We start from the raw sequence: 15,713 nt of genomic DNA on the forward strand, positions 1-15,713 counted from the left end.
TCCGTGTAAAAAATTTGTAGTACTACTTTTCAAAAATCCTATATGAAATACCATCAGGTTTATTTACCATGTTCTGTACAATACTTGATAAATTTGGACAGTAACCCAGCTTGAGAAAACCATATTGGTGACGAGCCGCTAGGCGAGTTCAATATGGTTTTCCTCAGCTGGGAACTCAACAGGTCCTTTTTATCTATCTCTCTCTCTCTCTCTCTATATATATATATACTATACTAATAGTTTAAATTAAAAATGTTTCACTGAATATTGTATTCCTGTCTTTGTTTTCCCAGCTAAGGTATGAGGTGCATATACAGAACAATGTTCGACCCTATAAATAACCTTTTATTCGATATTATTTCACTTCATACGTAATATACGTATTTCATTGAATGTTGTTTTTTCTGCGTATCATCATAAAAAAGTATATTGTGCAACCTCCCTACAACAGCCATTTGGCGATGTGGGTGGTAATAATACTTGGCTCAGGTAATATGCCCACAACATAGTCAGCAAGTTTGGGTGAAGATCGGATGAAAACTGTTAGAACTTAAAAGAGCGGACAAGGCTAAATTCCCCGTTTTTCGAGTAATCAAGGACTTAACAAAGAGTGCCTGTAACAATTAGCTGTTTCGAAATTGGCCGAGATGTCATGCCCACAAACATTCTCAGCAAGTTTTGGTGAGAGCCGACGAAAACGAGAATTATAGAGCATACATGTTTTGGATGCTGACCGCCTCGTCCGCCTGCCATTCATAGTCTTCTCCATTTTTGTAGTTCTAACCGTTAAATCCAAAAAATGCTTAGGTAGCTATACAGACACCAATTATCCTAGTTTTCCGTCGGGAACGGCTTCGTTTTAGGTGACTTTTCAAAGATTCCAACATCGATGATCCTTTTGTAACTGTATGTTATAACAACGAGAAAAGAACGTTTAATATCTAAATCAGATAGCGTTTGTATCCCTTGAATCGTTTTTTGTGTGTTGTAAACTAAAAAAAAAAACAAAATAATAAATTAATTCCAGATTTCAAGACGCATAAGTCAAACTCTGTACACAGAGCGCCTACTTCATTCCGATTTACATTTTCGGAACATTTTCACACGTTTTCTGGCTTTATCTATGTTATAACATGGGACTGTTGAGACCGTCCAAATACAGAAAATACAGGATTTTTGTCGCGTGTGCGTCCAAAGACAGAAAATACAGATTTTTATATCGCACGTGCATCCAAATACCGTAATATAGTGGGACGGTCACGGGTTGCAATTGAACGTTCGCGATTGATAGATAAATAGATATAGAATAAAAGCTATTACTTTAAGTCAGCATTACAGGAAATATTGAAAATACATGTCTATTGTTTATGGAAAACTTATCCATCTTTTTCTATGTCAAAATACTCTGCTGACGTACCATGTTAATAAATAAAAATGTGCTATCATTACACAACATATAAGGTACTTTTGCCCAAGTAGATATTTTACTTGTTAATCAGATTTGCTACACAAAGTTAATTATAATTATCAGTTGTTCTTCCATATAGCCAAACTAGTCCGTTTATATCCATTAAGATTATATTTGTTTTCTTTCTTCATAAAGAATACGATATACTGTCCTAGTATTTTGAAGACTCACACAATTATATATATAACCTAAGTTTTTAGCCATAATAGTGCAATAAAGAGTTTGATATAATGCAACATTTTGAGTATCTTGGTTTCGGAGCGCCTGAGACAGCCGAAGAAGCAGAGAGATTTTATTACCAATCAATATCTTTTCGCATGTTAACGCTTATTAACACATTTTTATTAGGGACTAGGGGGTGGTGGAGAGGGCCAGCGGGAAGCTCTGCTGTCTATGTTAACAGCCTAAGTCCCGATTATTGTTTAATTATTATAATATATACAATTGTTGTCAGATACAGTCAGTACGAAAATAGAAACATTTTATTGTAAAATGCTTACTCTCTACGTTAGTTGTATACAATCCACTGCATTATTTAAATGTATAATTATGTTTAATATTGTTTGAAAAATAAACAGCACAGATTAAACTCAATACTTTGTCTGCCCGTCCGTCCGTCTGTCTGTATTTATTAGCGCTAAGTCTGAAAAAAGTAACCGTGTTAAGTATATTCGTCGTGCTAATCTCAAGCAGTTCTAGCACACATAAAAGAAAAGAATAATCTGTAATTCCCTTATCCTTTGATAATAATATTATTAATACCACAATAATAATTATGAATAAACCCGATATTTTCTTTCCACATTATAAAAGGAAAAAGTGATGGCTGTATAGAAGTATACGTAAATAGAACAAGTATTAAAGAATCCATCATGTAACATTCGTATCAACCAGTGTTTTCGAAAATGTCGGTGCAACAACATCATTTCACTTGAAATAAATCATAGTTTTTAATTTTTTTTTCTAGATAAGGATAATCCTGTTTTTTTAGCAGTCTAACATCTGTTCAATCATACCTATTTAGTTCTTAATGAGTAACTGGGCTCGAGGCAAAGGTAGGTCACACTTCAATGTCTGTGTTGCTATATACCCAATAAAAAGTTTCTTTTTTAATATATACAATTCAGCTACCTCAAAACAATTTTGGAGAACAGTTTTTAGATATTCACTCAGACGTAACCAATGTTTCCACAAAACTCCATACATTTGCCTCACGAAACAGAATCAGAGGGTGTTGAATAGAGCAGTAGAAATGCACGTTAAATGAAGTCAGTACCCTCATATTGCCGCTTTACAGAAATTGGTCCGCAAGAAAAACACCCTACATTTTGGTTTTTTTAGGCATACAGAGCACTAAATAGAACTAGTTTGAAAAATGCGTGAAAACAATGGTAATGGCGGATGCAAAAGTCCTCATTTTTGTGCTCTTAGATCTATGTTTCCTATTTCTCTTTGCAATTTTTTGATTAGAATCACATGGCAGAACTATGCTTGCCAGCGTAGGTAAGCCAAATCGATAAATGAAATAACATCATGACAAAATTTTTCATGGAAACTTAAATTATACACCACCAGTATAATTTGGGGTCTCTTTTTCAGCTACTAGTATTTATTTCAAGTTGGTGTGCTTGACTGAATACTGATTTTCCTTGCATCAACAATGTCCCCACATTATTTTTTTTTAAGTTTTATTTAGCACAGATAAATTTTCTTGCAAGAAAATGTAGGTTACAGACATTTAAAATGGTTCCTTATTTTGTCTGCGGCCCTTTAAATAGATCAATTTTATATGAATAAAGAACCAACAACTATTTTCTAGTGTGTTATAACCTTTTAAAGTAAACAACTCGAAGGCATGTAAATATCTTATTGTAATGATAAAATACATTGCACGAGTGAAATAATGCTCATTTGGCCCTTGTGTTACGTGCACAATTTTCGAAAGACGCTTGTGAAGTTTGAAGTTCCTGGGTGCAGTGGGTACGCGAGTAAAGTTGCTTCATGCAAAACATTAAACGTTTTGACACGAACGAACTAACTAAACTAACGAACGAACGGACGGACTAGTTGAAAATAGTATTGCATCTTTCGGGGGTCATTAAAGAAGAAAGGAAGATTGAAATATATATTTTTTTCTGATATAAATCTCTTCATAAAATGATTGAGCTGTTCTAGTACGGTAAGTGGAAATGGATGCTACCATCCACGCCGTCAAACTCACTCATACACTATCACTTCGTAAGTATGACGCGGAAAATGCCGTCACAATGCCAGACTTGTAGCTTTTCTCTCTTGAAACCCATGAAGGCGAAATCTACTACCTGCATAATATCTTTACCCGCTAGGTAAGGGAATAATCAAGTCCCACATTTCTAACGTGACATCATTTCATTTTTATTTCAGTCTGATAGTCCAACATGTGACGTAAATATAACCTCAGTTTTATTCAATCTGGAATTATGTCCACTCTAGGGCGGACCGTTGGTCTAGCGTTAACACGCTTGACTGTCAATCAAGAGGTCCAGGGTTCGATTCCGGTCCAGGCATGTAAGTTTTCTGAGATGCACTGGAGTGTCCCTCCCCCCGAACGAAGAGCCTGTACACTGGTTCTTCCTGGGAGAGACGCTTTGCGTGAATAAGTGCTAGCACTGGACACCTTACATGGCAGAAGTTTTCTAATCGAAAGAATAGGTTGTAATTTAGCCGGACCTACCTAATACTAAATATGTTCTCTCTAACTCTTCTGGGGCCTTATCTCATTCGTGTCCCGTGGTCAGGCCGCTCAAGAGTCTGAAGAAGAGTATGAATTTCGCGCCTGTGTGCTGCAATTCTATAGTAAAGCGCAATTGAACGTGTTTACAAAAATAATAATAACAATGATAACAATGAGTAATAATAATAATATAATGATAATAACCGGCAAATCTAAAATCTGATTAATCATTATGAGTTAAAATTGATGGAAAAGGGGGGATCGTCTATCTTTCCTCATACCCCCCTCTTAGCTTAGTCAGTAGGGAGAGCATCGGTTCTACGAATCGCGGGGTCGTATGTGTCGATCCTTGGGCTGGACGAATGATCTCCGTGACGAGTTGACTATAAGAAGCGTATCTGTAATCAATAGTCCCGCTTTTTTGCATGAGTGGGAAGTTGTGCAGGTACTTGCGGAGAACAGGTTTAACCGGTACAGAATCCAGCAACACTGCTAGGTTAACTGCCAGCCGTTACAGTGATTGAAATACTGTTGACAACGGCTATTTAAACCCAAAACTAACAAATCTATCTTTCCGCAAAATAGTTTTCTGTTTTTTAAATCTTGCCATTTCATAATATTTTTGTATATAAATAAAACTGCCTTTGTACCGATGCACTGTAAATTCGCCTGCCTGACATGTTTTGATTCCCAATAAATGCAGCTTTCTGTCAACGGTGGCGTATCTCTGAATTTAAGTGTGGTTCAGGTTAACATCTTTTTCAAAAGTTTTAAGTTATAAAAAACTATCGGTGTCTACTTGTACCGTGAGCACAATGAGCCCAACATTATAGGCTGCCTCACTAGAATAGTCGCTCCGTAAAACGTGTTCGTGATTGATACCCCACCCATTAACATATACTGACACCGGCTGACAAGTCCTAGGACTACCGTCTTGAGCGCCATGTGAGGACGCTTCTACCGTACCATTTTTACGTCTTTGGTATGTAACGCGACCGGGCATCGAACCCTTATAACTCGGTTTTCGCTGTTGGTGTGACTTTCTACGGGTATTTGCAAAATGCTCATTTTGACAACATTGTCATATGTTTTGGCTCAATCGCTATGTCAAGGGAAAAGATCTGATACACATTTTTCTTATTCCGTCATTAAAAATCGCTGGTATTCACAATCATGTCTAGAATGCGTTAGAAACCTCAATGCATGATCAAGAATATAACAAAACTTTTAATGCGCTAAACATTTTTATTCGGATAATTTTTTTCTATTTTTGCGCGGCTTAGATTATCGGCCGACGCCTGCTAAAAATATCGCGTTATTATAACATCAAGATAAGATATTGGACATACTAATATCGTATTCATATTAAACGAAAGAAACTTACTTTTTATATATTTAATTCCGAGAAATATTATGTTTATTGTTCTAATCAGAAAATAATATATGTCCTATGAATCACCGTTATAATAAATATTACAATTACATTTCATCATATTTTTTATTCATTAAAACAAGGAAGTAAAAAACTACTCCTTGCCACAGCAAATCAATTAGCAAATAATCCCAACAGATGGCGTGATAAGTCTTTTGTAGGCAGATTCTTTGCTTGTCGATTTAAATGTGCCAACGTAGGAAATATAAAATCTTCTCAGTTCCTCTTGTATTGTATTTTCATAATCACTAAAATGATCGAACTTCTTTAAAAAATAACATATATTGCCATTGCAAAATAAAAACAATAACAAACTGAGATTATCGATATGAAACAGTATATTTCTACAATGCAGTCGTTGATGGAGATTAGTTAAAAATCACTTTTTATGAAAAATTTAAAAAATGTATCAGTGAGCATAACACCCAACTTTAATAGTGCTGCTTCACAGAATAGCGCTTCCGTAAAAAACGGGATATGGATACCCCACCCAGTAACATTATACTGACACCGGAACGGACAAGTCCTAGGGGTGGGGGGAGACTACCGTCTTGAGCCGCCGATTGAGGAAGCGTCTAGGATCAATTTTTACTCTTTGGTATGAACGCGACCGGAATCGAACCTATAACCGTTCCGCTGTTTGAATTTCTACGGGTATGGCAAAATGCTTATCAATTCTAGACATAGCAATATGTTGCACAAACCTATGTGCAAGGGTAAATCTGATACACATTGTTTTTCCGTATTCGTCAATTAACATCACTGTATGATGTCTTGAATGCTTAGTACCTCAATGCAGATCAAGAATATAAAAAAACAACTTTGAAAGCGCTAAACATGTTTGTGTCAGGAATATTTTCTTGTTTTTCTATTTTTCGCCAATTTTAGATTAAATCCAGAGGCATGCCTAAAAATTCTCGAGTCATATCTAACATCAAAGTCCAGAAACTATGATAATAACTAATATCGATTTCATAAACGAACGAAACTTACTTGTTTGATAAAATATGTTCTGTAATTTAAGTAATATTTTGTATTGTTCTAAATAGAAAAATAATAATGTGCCACACGATGCACCGTTAGTACTATTATCTGAAAAAGTGTGGTGTATGTGGGGGGGGGGGGGGGGGGGTGTGGTGGGAGGGGGTTGAGCAAGTGGAAGAAGGCGAGTTGAATGTCCAACAGAGAAAGCCGCACCCCAAAAAAGACTCCCTATACTGAAAACTATTCTACACCTGCAAAAGATCAACAAAACTCTCAGACGGCAATACAAAATATTTCAAAAATTATTTTTCAAAGTATTATTCACGTACTTTACACTTTTGCCATCTTCGTGGGAGCTTGTGTATTCCCTGAGGGCTATTCCCTCTGTAAACCTTTAAGTAACCCTTCTGCTGAGGTACCAATTTACAGTTGAAATCAAAGCCGTCTTAGTCTCCTAATTGTTTCCAGCGAGCATATTGGTCAGTTATGGAAACAATACAAGGTTCAGTGGGTGGGGGCAAGGTATTGGCTGTAGGGAAGGTGGGGACAACAAATGCCACCTGAAAGAGTTAATAAGTTTTACCGTAGATTAGACAGTATGAGAGCGGGCAACGTCAAACAGAAGGCCAGTTTGTCTGGGCTAGCCTGGGACGCAACTTGTTCAGTTTTTCTTCGAGTTTTTTCCAAAATCACGTGTGAATAGCAGTTACAGTTTGTTAAACTGTTTTACCACTTTCAGATAATAAGCACACCAAAACATATAGCAATCATAGGGAACTGCAAATTTGCATGTTTGGTGTTCAGCCCCTTTGCCGTTGGACGCTACGTTTTCCCCTTTGATTGTGTCTGACGGAACAGGACTTTAAGATAGGTAGGTATTAAATCCCACAGGGACTGAGCCTTTTGATGTCTGCCTTCTGGCCTACTTCGTCGGGCCGTCATGTGTGTTTCCCTCGTTGCTCCGTCTTTTGCAAAGGCATTGAGTACATGCGTTTAATGTTCTTAAGGATTTTTTTCATACAAATAATATACAAGAGCATTCTGTGTTTACATGACATGCCTTCTGATACCATTGCGTATGTTACAGTTTCACCTGGCGGGGATAACTTTCGTTTACACTGTTCTGTGACATTGGTACATGGTACATGATGGAGGTAAGGATGAGATTAGGTGCACTATAAACCGCTTTAAGCTCCCTCGTTGTGGTTTTGTCGCTGACCGCTTCATGGCAGTGCCTAACTATGTTCCTTTATTTGTTTGTTTTGTCCTTGTGTGTTTGTCTTGTGTGTGTGCGTGTGTGTGCACGCGCGTGCGTGAGTGTGCGTGTATATGTGTGTGTTGGTCGTGTGCGCGTGCGCGTGCAGGGTTAACGTTTGGGGAAACTGCGTTTTTGGAACGTAGCTTTCTCTGTTGGATATTATTATTTTTTTTTTTTTTTTTGTTTGTTTTGTTTTGTTTTTTAATCAACTTGTACAGCTATACTTCCATGTTTTTATATCTTTGTTGATGTGAAATTGTATCTTTTTATTGGTTTCTAATATAAGACTCATTGGCTGCAAATGTATTGTTGCTGAATTGTTGCCGCTATTTCTAAATGTAAGCAAATGACGTTTTGCAACAAGAAGAGAAGCAAAAACATGAAGTTTTCTTTCATGAATATGGCTTTTATTTTAATCTGATGTTACGAAAAAAAACCAACATATTTCACTTTTGGCTAAGTCCTTCTCATGAAATATTTTGTTTTCATAACCAAAGCCAGCTTTCATAGCCAAATCGCTGGAGTATCGATGAAATTGTCTTTCTTGACAATACGCTATCGGCGTTATCGTTTTTCCGATCCGATTGATTTTGCTACTATAGAGATATATATAGGAAATGATTTTTTAAGTTTGTATTGTAATAACTTTTTTTTTATTTTTATGCCACATAATGTATCCACGTATGAGCACAAACTTTAATCTTTCATCATAATGATATAAAAAGTTTTCTGAATTAATAGCATCTTAATGCTTCCCTGCTTGTTATAAAATTGATACTATTACTACCTATTCCCACAATAGAAAACAGAAGGAAAAGAGCCATTTTTCACAAATAACCATTTTTTCAAATAGAAATTTCGTTCTTTTATAATTTTAGTACAAAATTTATCCACATATGTGCACAAACTACAAGGTATGAAAATTTGAATGGTGTTTTTAAAATGAAATTTATTATTTAATGCTTCCCTGATCAATTTAAATCAGTCATGGTTTAGCAGAAAAACCTTTTATGGCCATTTAGAAGGTTTGTGAAACATAGCTAGACTTATTACATGCATTAGTATACTGACGGTTGATTACAATATGACTGTGTTGAATCTTTTTATTTTGTTTTTTTCTGTTGTTCTTTTTTTACATCTAAAACATTATACATTTTTAATGAATTATTAAATTTCTTTATTTTGTGCTATTTTAATTATTAACGAGACAAGTACAGGTGCAACCAATTACTGATTTATTAACTGAGCTAACTAAACTGATCATGCATTTGAAAAACTGTAATAATAACGCGAGAAATTGAAAGAATGGACTAATACGATATGACTGGGATACAATGGAGGAAATAGAAGCAAATAATGACGACTAGTCGGTTTATCATAAAATAACTTTTTCGCTTTAATATTTTCCGATATGGTCTATAATTTTAGTGTTACTCAATAAAAATGAACAATGAACTTTCGCTTGTACGTTCTATTTATACATTTTACTACATGCTTAAAGGGAATATGTTTTGAGAAAACGGCACTTAAGCGTAGTTTTTAACCAGTGTCTGATACGATTAAGTATGAAAGTGAATGGTTTCCAGACAGACTGGTTTAAAATACAACTGGTGTACGACAAGGCTGTGGTTTATCACCTGTATTATTCAGTATTTTTCGTAAATGATCTTGCTATTCAACCCAAAGCTCTTGGTCATGGCATTGATATAGGTAATAATGAAAAAGTATGTATACTGTTATACGCTGACGATATAGTGCTTACTGCCGAAAATGAACAAGATCTACAATCAATGTAAAATATACTACATAGTTGAACTATGGCTAATCAGATTCATGTTAATCCCACAGACACTTGGGGTTCGGACCCCCACCCACCCCCACTCTCCTCCGCCCTTGGTTAAGTTTAGCCAATAGTTTTTAGCATTTTACCATGTATTGAGCTTAGATGACGATCATAAAACGCATTTTGTAACATTTCAGCGTGTTTTAAAAAAAATGTTTTTTTTACCATCAATGCTCTCAATACTACAAGATATGAAACATCGCACAGACACTATGGAAACAATAGCCAATTAAACTTTTAAATAAACCCCTACCAATGAATAAGTGGTATCATTCGAAGTGTGTGTTACCATTCTGTCAAATGACACCGGTCCTAACAAATATCATTTGTATTCTGACGAGAAATCAATAAATACTATAAATCAATTAATCTAAATTTTATGGAACACTTCCTTGCGAATTGATCCCTGCTTTGTACAGCGCATATCGTTACCGGGTACCAAAATTAATACCGTTACGACTACATTATACCGGATTATCGCTTCATCAAGTGTTACACGACGTTTGTTTACATAGCGGAAAAACTGGTTTGTTTGCACCTTGGACAGGTATTTCTATCGGAGCACTCCAGAGTAAGTAAAAAAGTATTTTTAAAAGTTGTCAATTATGTTAAGTGCTAGGCAAGGTTTATTTTACTCGGCTGCAATAAATGGCCACAATATTATTTTAACTGGACAAGGTGGGACGGGGAAATCATACATCCTGACTAAGTTTGCAGAAGATATAGCCTAGAAAGAAAAGGTAATTTCCATTACATGCAGTACAGGCATTGCTGCAGCACAAAGTCATAACTGAGAAACACCCATTTTAATTTGAAACCAAGGGAGATAATTTGATATAATCAGTCCATAGTTATCTACCCTGATAGTCTAAGTCCAACTTATGACAATAATGAAATTTCAAATGAGTCCTATAAATACTTACTGAGATAAATTCATTTTTTTAACCAGGGGAGGTAATCATACAGAGTACATGCCTTTACAACAATATATTAGAAAAGTAAGTAAAATAGAAATTTCTTATCATGGAAGACAATAACTAACGTTTCAAACCAATCTCATTAGAAGCTGCTAGGTATATTCATTTACATACAAAAATAAAGGGGGGTAATCTATCATAAATTCAGTCAATATGTATCTTTACTGATTGTCCAAGTCCATCTGATATCATAAATGAAATTTCAGATCAGTATATGCATTAGTTAGAAAATATACATTTTAATTTGAAATAAGGGAAGATAATTTGACATAAAATCAGTCCATAGTTATCTACCCTGATTGTCTGAGTCCAACTAATGACAATAATGATATTTCAAATGAGTCCTATAAGAACTTACTGATATAAATCCATTTTGATTAAAATCAGAAGAGGTAATCATATACAAAATAACTCCAGAACCTATGATTTGATTTGACAGATTCATCATGGACTCCAAAAATTATTGTTGTTAGAGATATTTTGCAAGTTTATATCAAATCAAACCATTAATGAAGTCTCTATAGGGATAGAAAGGCCAAAATGGCAAATTTTGCACATTTAAGGGGCCATAACTCTGGAATCCATTGTGGGATCTGGCCAGTTTTCGAAAAGAATCGAGATATTATGCCAATACAAGTTGTGTGCATGTTTGATTAAAGTTGATCTCAAAATGTGGTCTCTATCATGTTCACAAGCAAACAATAGCAAATTTTGGCCCATTAAGGCACCATAACTCTGAAACCCATGATGTGATCTGGCCAGTTTTCAAAAGGGACCTAGATATTATGCCAAATACAAATTGTGTGCAAGTTTATTAAAGTTTATTGCAAACCGTGGTCTCTATCGTGTTAATAGCCAAAAATTGCAAATTCTGGCACTTTAAGAGGCCATAACTCTTGAACCCATGATGGGATCTGGCCAGTTTTCGAAGGAATCGAGCTATTAAGCCGATACAGATTTTGTACAAGTTTGATTAAAGTTGATTTCAAAATATTGTCTCGATCGAGTTCTCAAGCAAAAAACAGCTTAGTAAATTCTGGCCCTTTCAGGGGACATAACTCTGGAACCCATGATAGGATCTGGCTGGTTTTCGAAAGGAACCGAGATACTATATCCATACAAGTTGAGTGCAAGTTTAATAAAAATCAAATACAAAATGTGGTCTCCATCGTGTTCACAAAGAAACTGTGGACGGACGACGGACGGACGACAATCACAAAAGCACTATGTGACAGGTGAGCTAAAAGTGGGATCAGTTTCAGTTATGTTTCTTTCACAATATACACCATCCTCAGGAGGTGTCATAAAAATTAATGGCTTAATATGCTTTGATGACGCAAAGGGGATTTCATACTGATCAGGGTGTTCGGCAAGGTTCATGCTTGGGCCAAAATGTTCAGTGCATATATATCTCTTTATGGAAGAAGATACTACAATATACATGCCACTTATATTAAACAATAAAAACACTTAAAAATTAACCGAATTACTTAAAACTTACAACTGCACAATGTACACATGTATATGCAATTCAATCCCTTCAAATGTTTTAAGTTGTAGAATATACCCTGAATCCCTTCAAATGTTTTAAGTTGTAAAATATACCCTGGCACTACCGTCTAAAATCATATATAATTTTGCTGCCAAACTAACATGTTAACGCCTCTGAAAAGGGTTAAACGGTACGACAGGACAGGTATCTCCATATATACATAAACCTCAAGGCCTGTGTGCAATCCACGTTTTATATTCATGCAACGAAAAAGTACAGCTTAATTGCACAAATATGAAGCAATATATATTTTATAACTAGGAGAACGATTAAGATTTTTAACACATTATAAAGTACTTACCAAGATATGCAGTTACGTGCTTTCCACATTTTCTGCCCGTTTATCGTCGTACACAAAATTGGACTATCGGCGACAGTAAGTAGTGATAATCTGGTTTGACATAGTCGTAAGCGTATTAATTTTGGTACCCGGTTTATGACCTGCGCTAATCAAAGCGGGGGTCCAGCGCAAGCAAGTGTTCCCATTGTTCGTCCTAGCTTTCATATCTTGTAGTATTGAGAGCATTGATGGTAAAAAATACATTTTTTTAAAACACGCTGTAATGTTACAAAATGAGTTTTATGATCGTCATCTAAGCTCAATACATGGTAAAATGCTAAAAACTATTGGCTAACTTAACCAAGGGCGGAGGAGAGTGGGGGTGGGTGGGGGTCCGAACCCCAAGTGTCTGTGGTTAATCCTGCTAAGAGCAACATTGTACAATTTAGACCACGTATTATGCCAGTTACGGAGTTCAGATTTAAATGTGGTGATTCATGTTTAGAATTGGTTGATAAATATGTATATCTAGGTCTTATGTTAGACCAATTTTTGGATTTTAGTATAACAGCGGCCCATGTAGCTAAGGCAGCAAATAGAGCTCTAGGACTTTTAACCGCCAAATTTAAAACATTAGGCGGTATGCCATATGATGTATTTACTCATCTATATGACTCACTGGTGTGGTCGGTTATAGCATATGGGGCGGCAATCTAGGGCACCCAATCATTTTCATGTATAGATTTTATTCAGCAGAGGGCTATGTATCTATTTCTTGGAGTATCAAAGTTTGCCCCTTCTGCTGCAGGGTCTGGGGAAAAGGGATGGAAACACACATCAGTGAGACAAATGGATGTAGTGTCCAATTACTGGTTTAGATTGTGTAAGATGCCAAGAGAAAGAATAAATCATGTTGTATTTCTCTATTGTTATGGTCAAAGTGAAAACAGATGTAGGAATTGGTGCTATAGAGTTTGACAAAATTTAATGTCACTAGAATGTGAAGATTTATTTAACATTTTATTGCCAATGTCAAAAAATGAATTTGTTGGTAGAATAACAAAGGCTGGTATGATTACTTTTATAAAACAATGCAAAAATATTGTTAATTCATCTACCGAAGTTAATAAACGAGGTGGCAATAAATTACGTACCTATAAATTGTTTAAAGCAGAATTTGAACCAGAAAATTATAAACTATACTGTCTCGATTACATAGATCCACTTTGGCTGAATTTAGGTGTGGTGTGGCACCATTACGTATTTTGAGACCGCAAGTTATGAACGAATGCCTGTTAATGAAAGATTATGTCCCTTCTGTAAGGATCAAATAGAACATGAAAAACATGTTATTATGAAATGCGAGTTATATAGTGACATTCGAGATAATTTGTACAGAAAAGCTAAAGATATAAATGATAATTGTTTGGATATGTCAGAAAATGATCAGTTCATATTTATTTTTACCAGTAGAGAAATGACATATTTTACGGCCAAAACCTGCTTTTTCATTCTGAAAAGAAGAAACGAATTTATATATAAATAATGTCTTGTGTATTTTACGTAATATAAAACTTTTTAAAGGTTAGAAAATATCTTAGGTAAATGCATAAAAGCAATGTTAATCAGTTCTTCTCATATCTGATATGAGATTATAAGTGTTTTAAGCTATACATTTAATAATTATAACAGCCTTTGCGTAGATTTTCATGATCAGGTCATGTTTTAACTAGTTTTTAACAGACAGTATTTGCTGTTTTCTTCAGAATATGTAACAATTACTCTCTGTAAGATTAACATTGCTATTATGTTTCTTAAGTGTTAGTATGTAAATACATGTACTTAACAAAAATAATTATCTAGAAAGGAATGACACAATGACCTTTTATTATATCTTAAGAACGGATATGCACAATGCTATATTCTATTAGAAGTTATTTGCATAGATGATACTATAGAAATGAATAAATATAAAATGTAATCACGCGATCACTTACTCAACATTTATATAGGTATTATGTACTTACTCAGTCATTCACTCTACATCTGTACACTCGTGTACTCACTCGGTCACTTAACATCCGTACACTCGTGTACTCCCTTAGACACTCAAAATTGTTGAAAAAAACGTTTAACCTGAACACACACACACACGCACGCACGCACGCACACAAACACACACACACACACACACACACTTACTCAACATCCGTACATATATTCATGTATCCACTCGGGCACTCATTTAACATCCGTACATTCATGTACTTACTCGGTCAGGTACTCAACATTAGTGCATTCATGTACTTACTCAACATCCATACACTCATGTGCTCACTCGGTCACCTACTCAACATCTGTACATGTACTCATGTACCCATTCTGTCACCTACCTATACATCCATACATTTATGTTCTCACTTGGTCATATGTGCATTCATGTACTCACGCAACATTCGTACTTTCATGTTACTCAGCATTTGTGCATTCATGTACTCACCCAACATCCGTACACTCATGTACTCATTTGGTCATCTACTCATAATCTTCACATGTATTTTTGTACTCACTCGGTCAGTTACTCAACAATCCTGCATTCGTATACTCATTCAACATCCACAGATGTATTCATGTAATCACTTGGTCATTGTCAACTTTTATATAGTGTCATACCAGTAGGATATTATTAGAAATGATATTGAATATAGTACACATGATTTTTATATTCTAATTCTTAATTAAGTTGATATGAATTCATAAGTTATTTGGTATGTTTTTAAATGTGAGTATGTATATTTTCTCTTATAGTTCTATTTAGAACGGCCATTTACAATTGTTTTAGTTCGGATGTAATTCTATACGTTTGTAAATGAATGAGACATAAATAAATAAATAAATAAATACGATTTGCGGGAAACCACAGAACCTCCTTTAGTCTGGTTTCAAACTGACAAATTTTGGATAACGGTTAGATCGTTTTAGTGTTTTAGATACAAGTTTTCTTTCAGACTTAGGTGCAAGGAATATCCCTGATATTCGAGAGAAACAAATTTTACAAATTTAGTCATTATTGTTATTTTTTCTGACATGTGTAACTTTCCTGAATACTAAATAAATAAATAAAATTGATTAAAATAATTTCGCACCTCATCATGTGTCAGCGCTAATTGCCTAAAATAAATTGCGAATATGTTATATGTCTATTG

The sequence above is a fragment of the Mercenaria mercenaria genome, unplaced genomic scaffold (genome assembly GCF_021730395.1).
Source record: "Mercenaria mercenaria strain notata unplaced genomic scaffold, MADL_Memer_1 contig_3332, whole genome shotgun sequence".
Lineage (NCBI taxonomy): Eukaryota > Metazoa > Mollusca > Bivalvia > Venerida > Veneridae > Mercenaria > Mercenaria mercenaria.